The sequence below is a fragment of the Rhinopithecus bieti genome, unplaced genomic scaffold (genome assembly GCF_001698545.2).
Source record: "Rhinopithecus bieti isolate Rb0 unplaced genomic scaffold, ASM169854v2 scaffold_65372, whole genome shotgun sequence".
Taxonomy (NCBI): Eukaryota; Metazoa; Chordata; class Mammalia; order Primates; family Cercopithecidae; genus Rhinopithecus; species Rhinopithecus bieti.
The window spans coordinates 815877-830138 of record NW_016825415.1 but is presented as its reverse complement, the minus strand read 5'-3'; the positions used below and the strand labels follow the sequence as shown (position 1 = coordinate 830138).

Below are 14262 nucleotides of genomic sequence, written 5' to 3'. Positions count from 1 at the left end.
TCAGCTGATTAGCAACCTCAATTTCATCTACAGCCTTGATTCACCTTTGCTATGTAACCTAACAGGTTTGGGGAAATAGGACATGGACATCTTTAGGGGGTCATTAGTCTGCCTGTCACAATTGGAGAACAGATCTGTGGGAAAAGACAACAAAATAAATTGAGGTTCAAATAAGAGAGTTTTGAGTACTGAAGTAGTGATGTGAGATGTGGACACTGAGTATGCTGGTGGGGGGAAGACTGGGGAGGGTATCAAGAAACGAACTGGCTAGATACGCTGGTTCTGAGAAAAACCAGCAAGAACAAGTCAATACATAATGTCCTTCAAACCGGAGCATCTGGCTCCTGTCACAGGCCCCTGGGGACTGGGTGAAGTCAGGACAGTGGACATGATTCATTATTGTGCTTGAAAACAGAATCCATACAGACATCTGTGAATTCCCTGGATCTTGATTCCATAATTTCTACTTAGATATAGGAATGGAAGAAAAGATAGTATGTAGCCTTTTTTCTGTTATTAACAAGTATCTGAACAAGCACAAACAGAAGTTTGGAAAATTATCAGGTTTCTAAATTATATCAGGACCAGTTCTGCATAGGGCTTACACTTACTATGTGCCCCTTCTTTCTTTACTCACCCATGAACGACCAGCTCTCTCCTCCATCTATTTCTATCATAAGAACATCTGAATGGGGTTCGGGAGGCTGACAGCACAGGATCACCAGTAACTCTAAAGGATAGTTTCTATGACCTCCAAATGAAGGGAATTCAAAGAGGCAAAAATTGTCTGTGTCTCTCTAGATTTTTCAAAGAAAGGGGTACCCTGATTTATGAACAGGAGAATCTGTTTCCAATGACAGGCATGTCCCTATAATGGAAACTGATCCATTCAGCTATGATTGCTGAAGCAGTTTGATGGTATTAATCATAAAATCAAGTCATGTACCATCTCACTTATGTCATCAAACACCTTTCTGATCACAGTTTGGTTTAGCGGTCAAAATGAGCTGGGTTTAACTAGCAACCCTGACACATTTTCATAGCCGTGTGATATTAATCAAGTTAGCTGAAATCTTTGTGCATCAGTTTATCTGTAAAATGAAATGTTGAGAAAATTAAGCTGATTCATACAGTGTTCATCTCAGAGCCTGGCACAGAGCACATGCTTAACAAATGCTATTGTTATTAATAATAGTGTAGTCAACACAAGTAAATAGCAATTTGAATAGAGTAGTATGTTAAAACAATCATAAACTGTGAGCAAAAAGATTTCATCCAGAAATACAGCAGTGATATAGTATTAATATGATAAAGCTTCATAAATTGTTTAAAGGAGAAAAAGAATCTGATCATTTTGATAAATGCTAAAAAAGCATTTAACGAATTAAACAGCCATTATTGTATTTTTTAAAAGAACACAAAAATTCCAAATGTTAGAAAACTAAGAATAGAGTGAACTTCTTTAATGATGAATTTTATTCTGATAGTCACTAGAAATATGCTTCTGAAAAAGCAATGCAACGCTAAAGAGTATATATGAAAAAGAGTTTCTTCATAGGAATGAAAACTGAATGACTTCACGATGTCACTTCCAGGTCTATAGAAATGGGCTTATTACCTAAACACAGCACTGGTGAGGCCCCACCCCCAGCTTTCTGGAAGGAAGATTCCAGGTGAGGAGAGGGAAAAATACCCACAGGCACTGCATGAGCTCCACCCCCTTTCTTTGGTTTCAGCTGTGCTAGGAAAGGCCTAAATTGCCTAAGAGCAATTCTAGCAAAGTTTTTAAGGTTTCTGCGCATGGTACTCACCAACTTAGTGGTATCCACTGAAGTACCACATAGAGGTGAACCTAATGTGAGACTAAACCACAAGTATTTCAGGTCATAAAGAAAAAAGCCTTGTAGTGGAGATAAAAGCAGCAACACTACAAACATAATGGAAACTCCAGGATAAAGAGGGAATCCCTGCCACTCATCAGAGCTTACCTTGCACAGCACCACAAGGCAATCTCTGTGCCCGAATGCGCTACAGGTACCCACATGCTCAACATCTCTTGAGAAATTAAGCACTCTTCTAACCTCTCCTAAAATACACCTGTATAAACTGAGATGAGCTCTTACATCAGAAACCAAAAGCAAAAGAAGTAATTTTTAAAAAAATAAAACATTACTAACATCAATTTATGGTTTATACCCAACTTTGTTCTGAAATCTAGTCAAAGCACCAGATGAAAAGTTTTAAATACTGAAAAGAAATGAAAATGTGGTCATTAGTGGATAACATAATTATCTGCGTAAAGAACCAATATTATCATGAAAATGTCAAAATTCACAAAGTTGTTCACTAAGGTGGCCAGATACAATAATTTTTAAAATTTTTGTAACAGAAGTGTAATCGGAAAAGTCCCAGGTAAAGTGGTATCAAACTATGTAACATCTAGGAATAAGTATAACAAGACAATGACAAGATATATATAAAGAAAATTAAAATGCTTAACTGAAGTGTCTAAATGGACATAATACTCCTAAGTAGGAAATCTCATCTTTAAATGAATATTTCACTTTTTTCAAATTAATGTTTAAATGCAATTTAAATAAAAAATAATGTTTTATGGCAAAGGAACACTTTCCAAATTGAAAACCATGCTTATCTAGAAGCATAAATACATAAGACTATCCAAAATTATTTTTCAAAGAGAAGTGAGGGTAAGCACACTCTACTGATGTTGAAACACATGATTATAAAGCCACAGCAATTAAAACATTGCAGTGACATCATCAAAAAACAGAAATTTGGTGAAAATAAAAGCACCATTATAAATGAGAAGAGGCTGGTGTTCCCCATAAATATCATGTAACTTAATGTTGGAGGGAAGGTTCTGGCATCAGACGGACTGTGAATGAGAGTCCTGGTCTACCACCTGCTCACTAGATAACCTTGGGGAAGTAACTTAAAGACAGTCTCCCAGTGCACAAAATGGGGATACTACTGAATTCCCAGAGTTACTGTAAGAATTTGATAAGGTGATTCAGAAAAAGCACTTTGCAATGTGCACAGTAAGGGCTCAAGAGACTTTAGGGATTATAATTAAGTGAAGCTAGATGAATAATGGCTAAGATTTGGAGAAAAATTTGGACCACTCTCAAATCAATACAGATAGATTGAATAGCAAAAAATAAAGTTATATGTCTTTTTTTTCTTTTGTTTTTTGAGATGGAGTTTCGCTCTTGTTGTCCAGGCTGGAGTGCAATGGCATGATCTCAGCTCACCACAACCTCTGCCTCCCGGGTTCAAGCAATTCTCCTGCCTCAGCCTCGCAAGTAGCTGGCATTACAGGCATGTGCCACCATGCCCGGCTAATTTTGTATTTTTAGTAGAGATGTCATTTCTCCATGTTGGTCAGGCTGGTCTCAAATTCCCAACCTCAGTTGATCTGCCCACCTTGGCCTCCCAAAGTGCTGGGATTACAGGTGTGAGCCACTGTGCCCGGCCTAAAGTCGTATGTCTTTGAAGAAAATATAGCACTTGTATTTGCCTAAAGAAATATCTTCTTGGCTGGGTGCAGTGGCTCATATCTGTAATCCCAGAACACTGGAAGGCTGAGGTGGGAGAACTGCTTGAGGACAGGAGTTCAAGACCAGCCTGAGTAAGATGGGGAGACCCTGTGTCTACAACAGAGAAAAAAGAAAGAAAAGAAAAGAAAATATAAAAAATCAGCCAGGCGTAGTGCTACATGCCTATAGTCCCAGTTACATGGAAGGCTGAGGTGGGAGCATCACTTGAGCCCAGGAGATAAGAATACAGTGAGCTATGATTGCACCACTGCACTCCAGCCTGGAAAACACACACACAGAGATCCTGTCTTTAAAAAACATAAAATAAATAAACAAATTTTAAAAAGAAATAACATCTTCTCTATTGGCAATGCACACTTCTCAAATTATTGACCTGACTCTATAAAAAGCACAATTAAAACATTCAGTATTGTTACGTAGCACTTTATTAAGTATAAGCTGTTACCATTAAATTTTTTAAAAAAAGATGTGTCAGGGAAGAATGAACCCTATACTCAATATGAACTCTGTTTTAACCTGTGGCACAAAGGAAAATGTCATGCAGTACATGTTACCTTCCTTCTTTCAAGCAAGTCACAGGCAACACAGACCTCGACTAAAACGAGTCATACTGTGGTAAAATCTAAAACGCAAGTGCTTAAAGCACAGGGAAGTTATCAATCTTATAAAACGTTTTGCTCTAGAATCTACTACTGCACTCAGCATGGAGAAGGTCCTCCTTGTTTGTGGAAAAAACTCAGGCTTTGGTGCCAAAGAGGGCAGGGTATGAATCCTGGCTCCGTGCTAGCCGACAGTGGATCCCTGGCCAGTTACTCAGCTTCTCAGTTTTTACATTTGTAAAATAGGCTACATGTTTTGTAGCAGATCATGATAAGTCCTAAATTAAATAGTGAAATAAGGGATCTAACACAAAGGAGATATTCATGGAAAATAGTTCTTTCTGTTCTTTATGTCTGATGTTGCTTCTCCTCCTCTTCTCACCCTCTTTCCCACCCTCCAAAATACTTTTCTGAAAACAGCTTTTTCTTTTCATAAATGGATCAAGGACCTAACTGTGCACATTAACACTCCAGAAGAAAACAAAGGAAATATGAAAGCCAATTTCACATGAATCCAAACTATATACAGCCATTGTCTTAGTACATTCAGGCTGCTATAACAAAATACCATAAACTGGTGGCTTATAAACAACAGGAATTTATTTCCCAGAGTTCTGGACACTGGGAGGTCCAACATCAAGGCACTGACACACTCGGCGTATTTCCCCCTCATCGTGGTTCGTAGACAGCGCGTTCTCAACCAGGCAGCTCTCTGAAGTCTCTTTTCTAAGAATACTAATCCCAATCATGAGGTCACCACCCATATGGCGTCATTACTTCCTAAAGATCCCTCCTCTTCATACTATCACATTGGGGAGTAGGATTTCAACATATAAATTTGGGGTTGGGTGGGGGGGACACAAATATTCAGACCATGGCAGTCATTTAGAAACACAAATAAAAATAAATAAATAAAGGTCATTCATTTTCCCTCCAATCAGAGAGACCAATGTTGGCATTCTGGTGAATATACTTCTAGAAACTCTCCATATCTCTTTTTATATGTATGTAGGTGAATTGTTTTTTTAAACAAAAATGGAATCATAATCAGCAACCATTGTTAACCCACTTTTTTACTGTAATATTTGGTGAAAATTTCCCATATCATTAACTATTTTTCTACTTCATTTCAAAATGGCACATAGTAATTCCATTTTATATCATTTATGTTATTTTTCATTTGCCTGCTATTTTAAACAATGCAATGATAGTTACTGCAGTTAAATCTTCTAATACGCTCATGACTGCTTAGGATGAATTACTAAAAACAGAATTGTTGGGTCAAAGAGTATGCCAAAAGGGTCTTGATAAAAATGGCCAAATTGCCCTCCAAAAAAAAACCTGACCACATCACTCTTCAGCCATCAATGTATTTGCTAAGATTTAAATGTTATGTCCCCCCAAAATTCATATGTTGAAATCCTCACCCATAAGTGTGTGGTATTAGGAAAAGGGGCCATTGAGAGGTGATTAGGTTATCTTGGCAGTACTCTCATGGCTGGGATTATTGTCCCTATAAAAGAGGCCAAAGACCCCTCACCTTTCTACCATGTGAGCTCAGAGTGAGAGGATGGTGGTCTATGAGGATATGGGCTCTCAACACACTCCACATTTGCCAGGGCCTTAATCTGGGACTTTCCAGCCTCCAGAACTGTGAGAAATACATGTCTGTTATTTTATAAGCCACTCAGTTATATGGTATTTTGTGGATCGAGCAGCCCAAACAAAGACAGAATTAGAGTATTTTTCCTCTTTTATCCTTCCTAGTTTACTTCTAATTGAATTTTTCAAAGCTTAACACCACTGACTGTACTTAGTTTATCTGTTGTCTTTCCCTCAGCCCAAACCACATTTGGGCATTCCTCTTACAATGAGATTTTTTATAATGCAAGTGAATATAACAAGACAGATTAAGTAGGGTATGAGATTTGCATTACGCAGACCACTATGATTATAATGGAACTAAACTCTTGAGTTCAAGTTCATATGCAGTAGGACAGGCTTGTTAAGATACAGTTGCTTTTGCATAGTGACTGTACCTTTTGTTCCAACAATGACAAGAATGGGTTACAAAATATTGTGTTAATGAGAGTGCTGGGGCTGTGAGGTCAGGAAAGCAGTGTCCCTTGAAACAAAGCTGGTGCAATCACAGGTGTACTCAGGGGTGTTTGTTTTACAGCTACTTAATTGTGAACATTCATGCTCCCTAACTACTGGGGTTTCTAAGGAAATATAACTGATTTCTAGATTCTAAATTCCTTTTCCCTTTTGGAACAATTTTCTATAGAACATGGTTTACCATATGTTTAATATTTTAGGTTTTTTTTTTTTTTTTTTTTTTTTAAGATGGAGTCTCGCTCTGTTGCTCAGGCTGGAATGCAGTGGCACGATCTCTGCTCACTGCAAGCTCCGCCTCCCAGGTTCACGCCATTCTCCTGCCCCAGCCTCCCAAGTAGCTGGGACTACAGGTGCCCATCAGCACGCCTGGCTAATTTTTTGAAATTTTTTTAGTAGAGATGGGGTTTCACCGTGTTAGCCAGAATGGTCTCGATCTCCTGAACTCGTGATCTGCCCGCTTTGGCCTCCCAAAGTGCTGGGATTACAGGTGTGAGCCACTGCGCCCGGCCAATATTTTTAGTTTTTAAGTAAAGCAGGTTTTCTTTTGTTTTTTTTTGTTTTGTTTTGTTTTTTTTTGAGACGAAGTCTCACTCTGTTGCGCAGGCTGGAGTGCAGTGACGCAATCTAGACTCACTGCCACCTCCGCATAGTGGGTTCAAGCGGTTCTCTTGCCTCAGCCTCCCGAGTAGCTGGGACTACAGGCATGCACCATACATCCAGCTAATTTTTTTGCATTTTCAGTAGAGATGGGGTTTCACCATGTTGTCCAGGATGATCTTGATCAGGTGATCTGCTTGCTTCGGCCTCCCAAAGTGCTGTGATTACAGGCATGAGCCACCACACCTAGCCACAAGTAAAGTAGTTTTTGCAAACAGTGTGAATGGAAAAGTCAATAATGTTGAAAATGTTATCAAACATTTTCAAAAGTGATAATGTAGAAAACAGAAAAGAAGAGGAAAAAAAAAAGTAGCAACAGTCCATTGAAGCCCACAATGACAAAAATGCCATTCACGTGGGTACTGCCAAAATGACCTAATTTGTTCGCAAATTTGTTTAAGGTAATCTATGACACAAAAGATCTCTTTCCCCAGTCCTTCTATGTCTGAGAATGTCTTGTCTTTGACCTTGAAAAACAGCTTTTGCCTTACAAGTCTGAAGAGATTTTAATTTCTCTGGCATTTACCACTAATGAAGAAGTCTGTTTCTAACTTTTTTCTTTGCTCCTTTGTAGATAATGTTTTAAAAAGACCATCTCTTTATCATTTATTCATGACCTGTAAACATTTGCTACAGTTATTCAGAGGACTGAGTATTCCCCATAATTCTGCCTAAGGTAAGCTCTTAATTCTCCACTTAGGCATGCGTCTTAGCTCATGAAAGCATCTTCTTATCTGATTCCAGCTTTGATGACTGCTTCTACTCCCGAGGTTCTGTCCTCTTCACCAGGAACACCTTTGATCCTCAGACTCTTCATTTACACCTCTCATATCTGTCGTCTTCTCTTATCACTTTTTTTTTTTTTTTTTTTGGAGATGGAATTTCACTCGTTGCTCAGGCTGGAGTGCAATGGCGTAATCTCGGCTCGCTGCAACCTCTGCCTCCTGGGTTCAAGCGATTCTCCTGCCTCAGCCTCCTGAGTAGCTAGAATTACAGGCATGTGCCACCATGTCCAGCTAATTTTTGTATTTTTAGTAGAGACAGGGTTTCTCCACATTGGTTAGGCTGGTCTCGAACTCCCGACTTCAGGTGATCTGCCCGCCTCGGCCTCCCAAAGCGCTGGGATTATAGGCGTGAGCCACTGTGCCCGGCTTCTCTTATCACTTTCATTCCTTCAGCCACACTGCATGCATTCTGGGGGCACACCTCAGGTTGGTCCTCTCACTACCCAGGTGTGTCACGAAAACACTAATTGACTTCATTGATGGTCCCAAGAAGTACAGGCCTAACTATTTTCATCCAAATAATTTCCATTTATTTTACACCCAAATCCCTTAAGCCCATTCTGCTTGATTAAAAAAAATATTAATTGGATTCTTGGCATCCTTTTCTTACATGAAAGTCCATTTTAATCCTGTGTTCTTTGATGTTCTAAGATTTAAAGTACCAGGATGATCATTACTTTTGAACAGAAGAGCAATGTTATTAGACACTTGTGGCTTGACCTATGTTTAGAAATTGATTTATCAAATGTAACATAACTTTGGCTCCCTGAACTTGCTATGTAAAACAAAGACAAATGATGGACATGAAATCTTCACATGTGTAGTTAGGAAAAAAACATTAAGAAAAAGTAATCTGTCTATGGAAAACTGTCGGGTTGCCTTTGTGAGAAATAACTTAGTAGTCTGTTACTTCCATGTTGTTGAAAAACCAAAACAGATATCAAAGGAAAAGTAGAGGATTTCATTTTTTTTTTTTTTGTTTCTTTTGAGTTCAGGGGGAAAACTATGATTTGAAATGATTAATATAGACATTACAGATTTTATACTGAAAGCTAAATTCATTCTTTGTACTGCAGAGGCTCTCTTTAAATAAATCTTTGACTATGATAATCAAAAAATGAGCTATGCCCTCTTATTTAAGTCTTTCATGTTTGTTATAATGACCTCCCAGTATAATTTTCTTAAAATTCAACTTCACTATCCAAGATCTTGGTATTCACCTTTTACATTAAAACATTACATAATTATAATATATTTTATCCCAATTTAGTCTTGTCCCCCCCTTATTTATAAAATGTGTCCATCTCTTTCCAATCTTATGGCTGCACAGCTATGTTTCAAATGAAGAACTTCCCTACACTGAAATTTTACCCATATTTGTAAAATTTCCATTTCTATCTCCATATTCATAGAAGCAAAGATGTTCACTACTCTAAGTTTAAGAAATAATGAATTCCTTTAATATAAAAGAATCCGGGCGGGGTGCCGTGGCTCACGCCTGTAATCCCAGCACTTTGGGAGGCCAAGGTAAGTGGATCACTTGAGGTCAGGAGTTGGAGACCAGCCTGGCCAACATGGTGAAAAGCTGTCTCTACTAAAAATACAAAAATTAGGTGGGTGTGGTGGCGTGTGCCTATAATCTCATCTACTTGGGAGGCTAAGGCATGAGAATCACTTGAATCTGGGAGGCAGAGGTTGCAGTGAGTCGAGATTGTGCCACTGCACTCTAGCCTGGGCAACAGAGCAAGACTCTGTCTTAACAAAAAGAAAAAGTATCCTATGATATAGTTCATGTCAATTTAATATATTTTGATATTTTAATATAGACCAAACATCTTTTAATACATTTATAAATATTCCAAGGTGCTTGTATCAAATTTAACTTAATAACTAATTTTGAAAAATATATTAAGACACATTATCACCAAAAAATTCCTTAAGAGTTTACACAAACAGAATAAATGAAAAAGGAGTACTTTATATATTAGTAAACACAAGTGAAAGCACAAAATGGCTCAGTTCACTCGTTCTAGAAGGATTTTTTGATGCTTACTGTGTGCCAGGTGCTACGCTAGGTGTTGGATCTAGATTTATCTGACGCCATCTGCCTCAATATAATCTCTCCACTTCCTTTCTCCTACTCCCCTCTCAAAACAAAGCATTTTAGAATCAGCACCATGTTGTTATGAGGCAACTCTAGTGACTCAATCTTTCCGAAGCATCCTTTATTAGTATCTCAACTGTTGTGTTTTCCTAAGTGTCAGGAGATAGCAATGGCTTATTACTCAAGGATTAAGTGAGGCACAGATAAAAGTAATTTCACAAGTAAAAACATTATTTTGTCAAAATACACTTCTTTAGATCAGGCAGATGATGTTATAGCTGCGGAACAGATACCTACAGAAAGTAATTATTTTGTTATATATTGCTTATAGAACTTCATATTTGTCTAATGCTTTAGATTTTTGCAAAAGCTCTTACTTTTACTTTATTTTCAACTTTTTTCTGATTAATATTAAAAATAACTATGCGTAATATACAAAAAAACTGCCTTGCAAAATTTCTGTAAGCAGAGAAAACAACTATCAACATACTGTTATATATCCTCCTAGTCTTTTTCCTATACATTCATTATTATTTGTTGTCCATTAACTTTTCATTTTGGCTCTCTGTGTATTCACTGGATTACTTTTGTTTTACACATGTGGATTCATCTGACACCTGTAAGTAGCAATTGGTAGGCCTTTCACCTGAAATTTAGGCCCCTCTAGACAAATCTACCTGGCGCCTCAAAAACATCTCCAAACATAAATTCATTATCTTCTTTCCTCCTTCTTGAGCTTCCTAGTCTGTAAATTTTTGACTCTGTTTTTATTTCTCCCTCACACACTATACTGACCATCAAATGCTGCTGTGTGTCCCTGCAGTGTGCCCCTTCCCCTAAGCCCTAGTCTCAGACCAGCACAGCCTGTCTTCATGTTAGATTCATCACAGAATTGATGGTAAACTAAATATAGAGCAAACAAAAAGTAGAGAATTTTCTTTTCTCTTGACATTCTCCTCCAATGGCTCTTCACTGACTACAAGGTAAATCCCAAATCCTTAGCAAGTCAACGAGATCCTCCCATTTTCTTTCTTTTTTTTTTTTTTAGACAGAGTTTCACTCTTGTCACCCAGGCTGGCGTGCAATGGCAAAGTCTCCCCTTCCGTCCTAGACTAGAGCCACCAAAAGCAGCAGTGAACTGGGATGCTCTTGACTTGAGGTCTGATGCTCCATCTAGTGGTAGAGAACATCGCCTTGGGATGGGACTGAGAAACACGCCAGGTCAGACGCTGGGAGAGTCAGCAAACCTGCCAAGATGAGAGTTTGTCAACTCTAGTCAGATTTGGAAAGGGTCAAGGAACTCTGGAATTCCACCTAGAGGTTTTATCTAAGCACTGGGTTCTCCTGAGGAAATGCCTCAAACCTCCAAACTGGTTGCTATCATTGCCAGTCTTGAGAGATGATAAGCTTTAATGACATTTCTTTCTTTTTTTTTTTCAGAGACAGTGTCTCGCTCTGTCACTCAGCCTGGAGAGCAGTAGATTAGTGTACCCTCCAACTCCTGGACTCAAGCAATTCTCTCACCTCAGCATCCCAAGTAGCTGGGACTATAGGCATATGCCACTACGCCTGGCTAATGTATTTTTTGTAGAGACAGGATCTTGTACATTGCCCGAGCTGGCTTTGAACTCCTGGTCTCCAGTGATCCTCCTACCACAGCCTCCCAAAGTGCTAGGTAAAATAACAGGTGTGAACCACTGAGCCTGGCCACATTTCTTTACTTATTGCTACCAAATAAAATTACAGGATACTTCTGACCCAATGACTACATTATTACCTATGCTTTTCCAGAGTTTTCTTGAAACTCCAACAATTAAAAATAGAGTATTCATTTATCTATGTATTAATTATTCCTTTCAATGCACACTTAAAGAGCACCTGTCACGCTGAAGACACTACACAAAGCTAATACTCTAGGGTCTAAGTCACCCCAGCCTGTACATAGGTAATCAAGTACATCCATAATAACAATGCAGAAAGGCAGTCTAACCCGGACAGGGACAAGGAGGGCTTCTGGAAGAAATGATGATTGAGCTGATTTTGTTAAGTCAAGTAAGAATCAGTCAGGTAAAGAGTGAAGGGCATTGTTTCAGACTCAGCATTATACACGCGGCAGAGTATACCACATAAAAAGGCTATCCTAATACAGCGAGAAATCATTAAAAAAAAAAAAAAAGCATACGCTCTGGGGTCGGGTGCAGTGGATCATGCCTGTAATCCCAGCACTTTAGGAGGCCAAAGTGGGTAGATCACTTGAAGTCAGGCGTTCAAGAACAGCCTGGCCAATATGGTGAAATCCCGTCTCTACTAAAAGAATGAAAATTAGCCAAGCATCATGGCGTGCACCTGTAATCTCAGCTACTCGCGAGGCTGAGGCAGAAGAATCACTTGAACCCCAGAGGCAGAGATTGCAGTGAGCTGAGATTGTGCCATGGCTCTCCAGCCTGGGTGACAGAGCGAGACTCAGTATTTAAAAAAAAAAAAGAAATATATATATATGCTTTGGGAGGCCAAGGCAGGAGGATTGCTGGAGGGTAGGACTTCAAGGCAGGAAGACTGCTCGAGGCTAGAAGCTTGAAACCAGTTTTATGGTGAGACCCCATCTCTCTCTCTAAAAAAAAAAAAATTTATATATATATATATATATACACACATACATACATATATATATATACACATATATATATATGTGTGTATATATATAGCTGGGTGTGACATCATGTGTCTGTAATCCCAGCTACTCAGGAGGTTGAGGCAGGAAGACTGCTTGAGCCCTGAAGTCGGAGGTTGCAGTCAGCTATCATCCTACCACTGTACTCCAGCCTGAGTGACGGTGCAAGACCCAATCTCAAACAAAAGATATGAAATGCAATTTTCCTTAATCCTCTTCCTCTTTTTGGAAATAAGGGATAATATTTAATATTTACATTTTAAGAGGAAGCTTATTAATAGCACAGAAGTGTCTTTCAACAGGTTGACAGTTACAGCTTTTTATAAGATACTGAATAGCTTGAGTTTAAAAACATCCATTAAGACATGTAATACATTATACAATCATCTTAGCCCACTGTAAAGCTACAAACCACATGCTTTCGGCTGCCGAGAGAGCATCTGCCTGTATGGTAGCAACATCAGCTTATTACTACCTCAAGGGCAGTCCATTTTATCTTTGAACACTGTTGGAAGATTACATTAAACATGGATACAAGGTATGTCTTCCTGTAACCTTGGCATTAACTAGGACCAAGTTTAGGGCACCTCAGAACAAGTGTCATTGCTCTGCTACAAGGCCACATTTCATTTACCGTATTCTGTGTGTTCTCAGTAACTGCCCTTTGCTTTCTCTCCCTTTCCTAGCAATCTCAAGTATGCCATGACCTGCATGCCACGCCATATGTCTTCTAACACTGTTGGAAGGTTACATTAAACATGGAGACATGGCCAGGTGTGGTGGCTCATGTCTGTAATCCCAGCACTTTGGGAGGCCGAGGAGGGTAGATCACGAGGTCGAGATCGAGACCATCCTGGCTAACATGGTGAAACCCCGTCTCTACTAAATATACAAAAAATTAGCTGGGCGTGGTGGCGGGTGCCTGTAGTCCCAGCTACTGGGGAGGCTGAGGCAGGAGGATGGCGTGAACCCGGGAGGCAGAGCTTGCAGTGAGCCGAGATCGCGCCACTGCACTCCAGCCTGGGCGACAGGGTGAGAGTCCATCTCTAAATAAATAAATAAATAAAATAAAATTTAAAAACCATGGAGACATAAACGTATGTCTTCCTGTAACTTTGGTATTAACTAGGACCAACTTGAGGGTGGCCCAGAACAAGTGTCACTGCTCTGCTACAAAACCATATTTCATTTACCGTATTTGCAGTGTGTTCTCAGATACTGCTCTCAGTTTTCTCTCCCTTTCCTAGCAATCTCAAGTATGCCATAACCTGTATGCCATGCCAAGTTCTGATTCCTAGTACCCTTTATTTATTTCATTTATTTGCATTCTCTTTGAAAGAAAATCCATGGGTGTATGTGATATAACAGTAGGTGTGAGATGGATGATTCAGGTCAAGCTAGATATGCCACTTCTGCGAATGTAGTTTCAGATGCAGGGGTTGTTCTGAGAAACTATGTAACACTGTGGACTCATTTCAAGATTCCCTTTAAGACTCCCAAGTGTCTGAGGTCAGGAATTCAAGACCAGCCTGGTCAACATGGTGAAACCCCATCTGCTAAAAATACAAAAAATTAGCCAGGAGTGGTGGCGGGCGCCTGCAGTCCCAGCTACTCAGGAGGCTGAGGCAGAAGAATTGCTTGAACCTGGGAGGCAGAGGTTGCAGTGAGCCGAGGTCATGCCATTGCACGCCAGCCTAGGCAACAGAGCAAGACTCCTCAAAAAATAAAAATAAAAAACAGACTCCTAGGG

The 14262-nt window shown here is 39.3% G+C and overlaps 1 protein-coding gene across 5 annotated transcripts in view; it reads right to left on the bottom strand.

The window, feature by feature from the left end:
- NCOA7 (nuclear receptor coactivator 7) overlaps positions 1 to 14262 on the bottom strand; it is a 151966-nt gene that overhangs the window by 64966 nt on the left and 72738 nt on the right. The window lies entirely within an intron of this gene.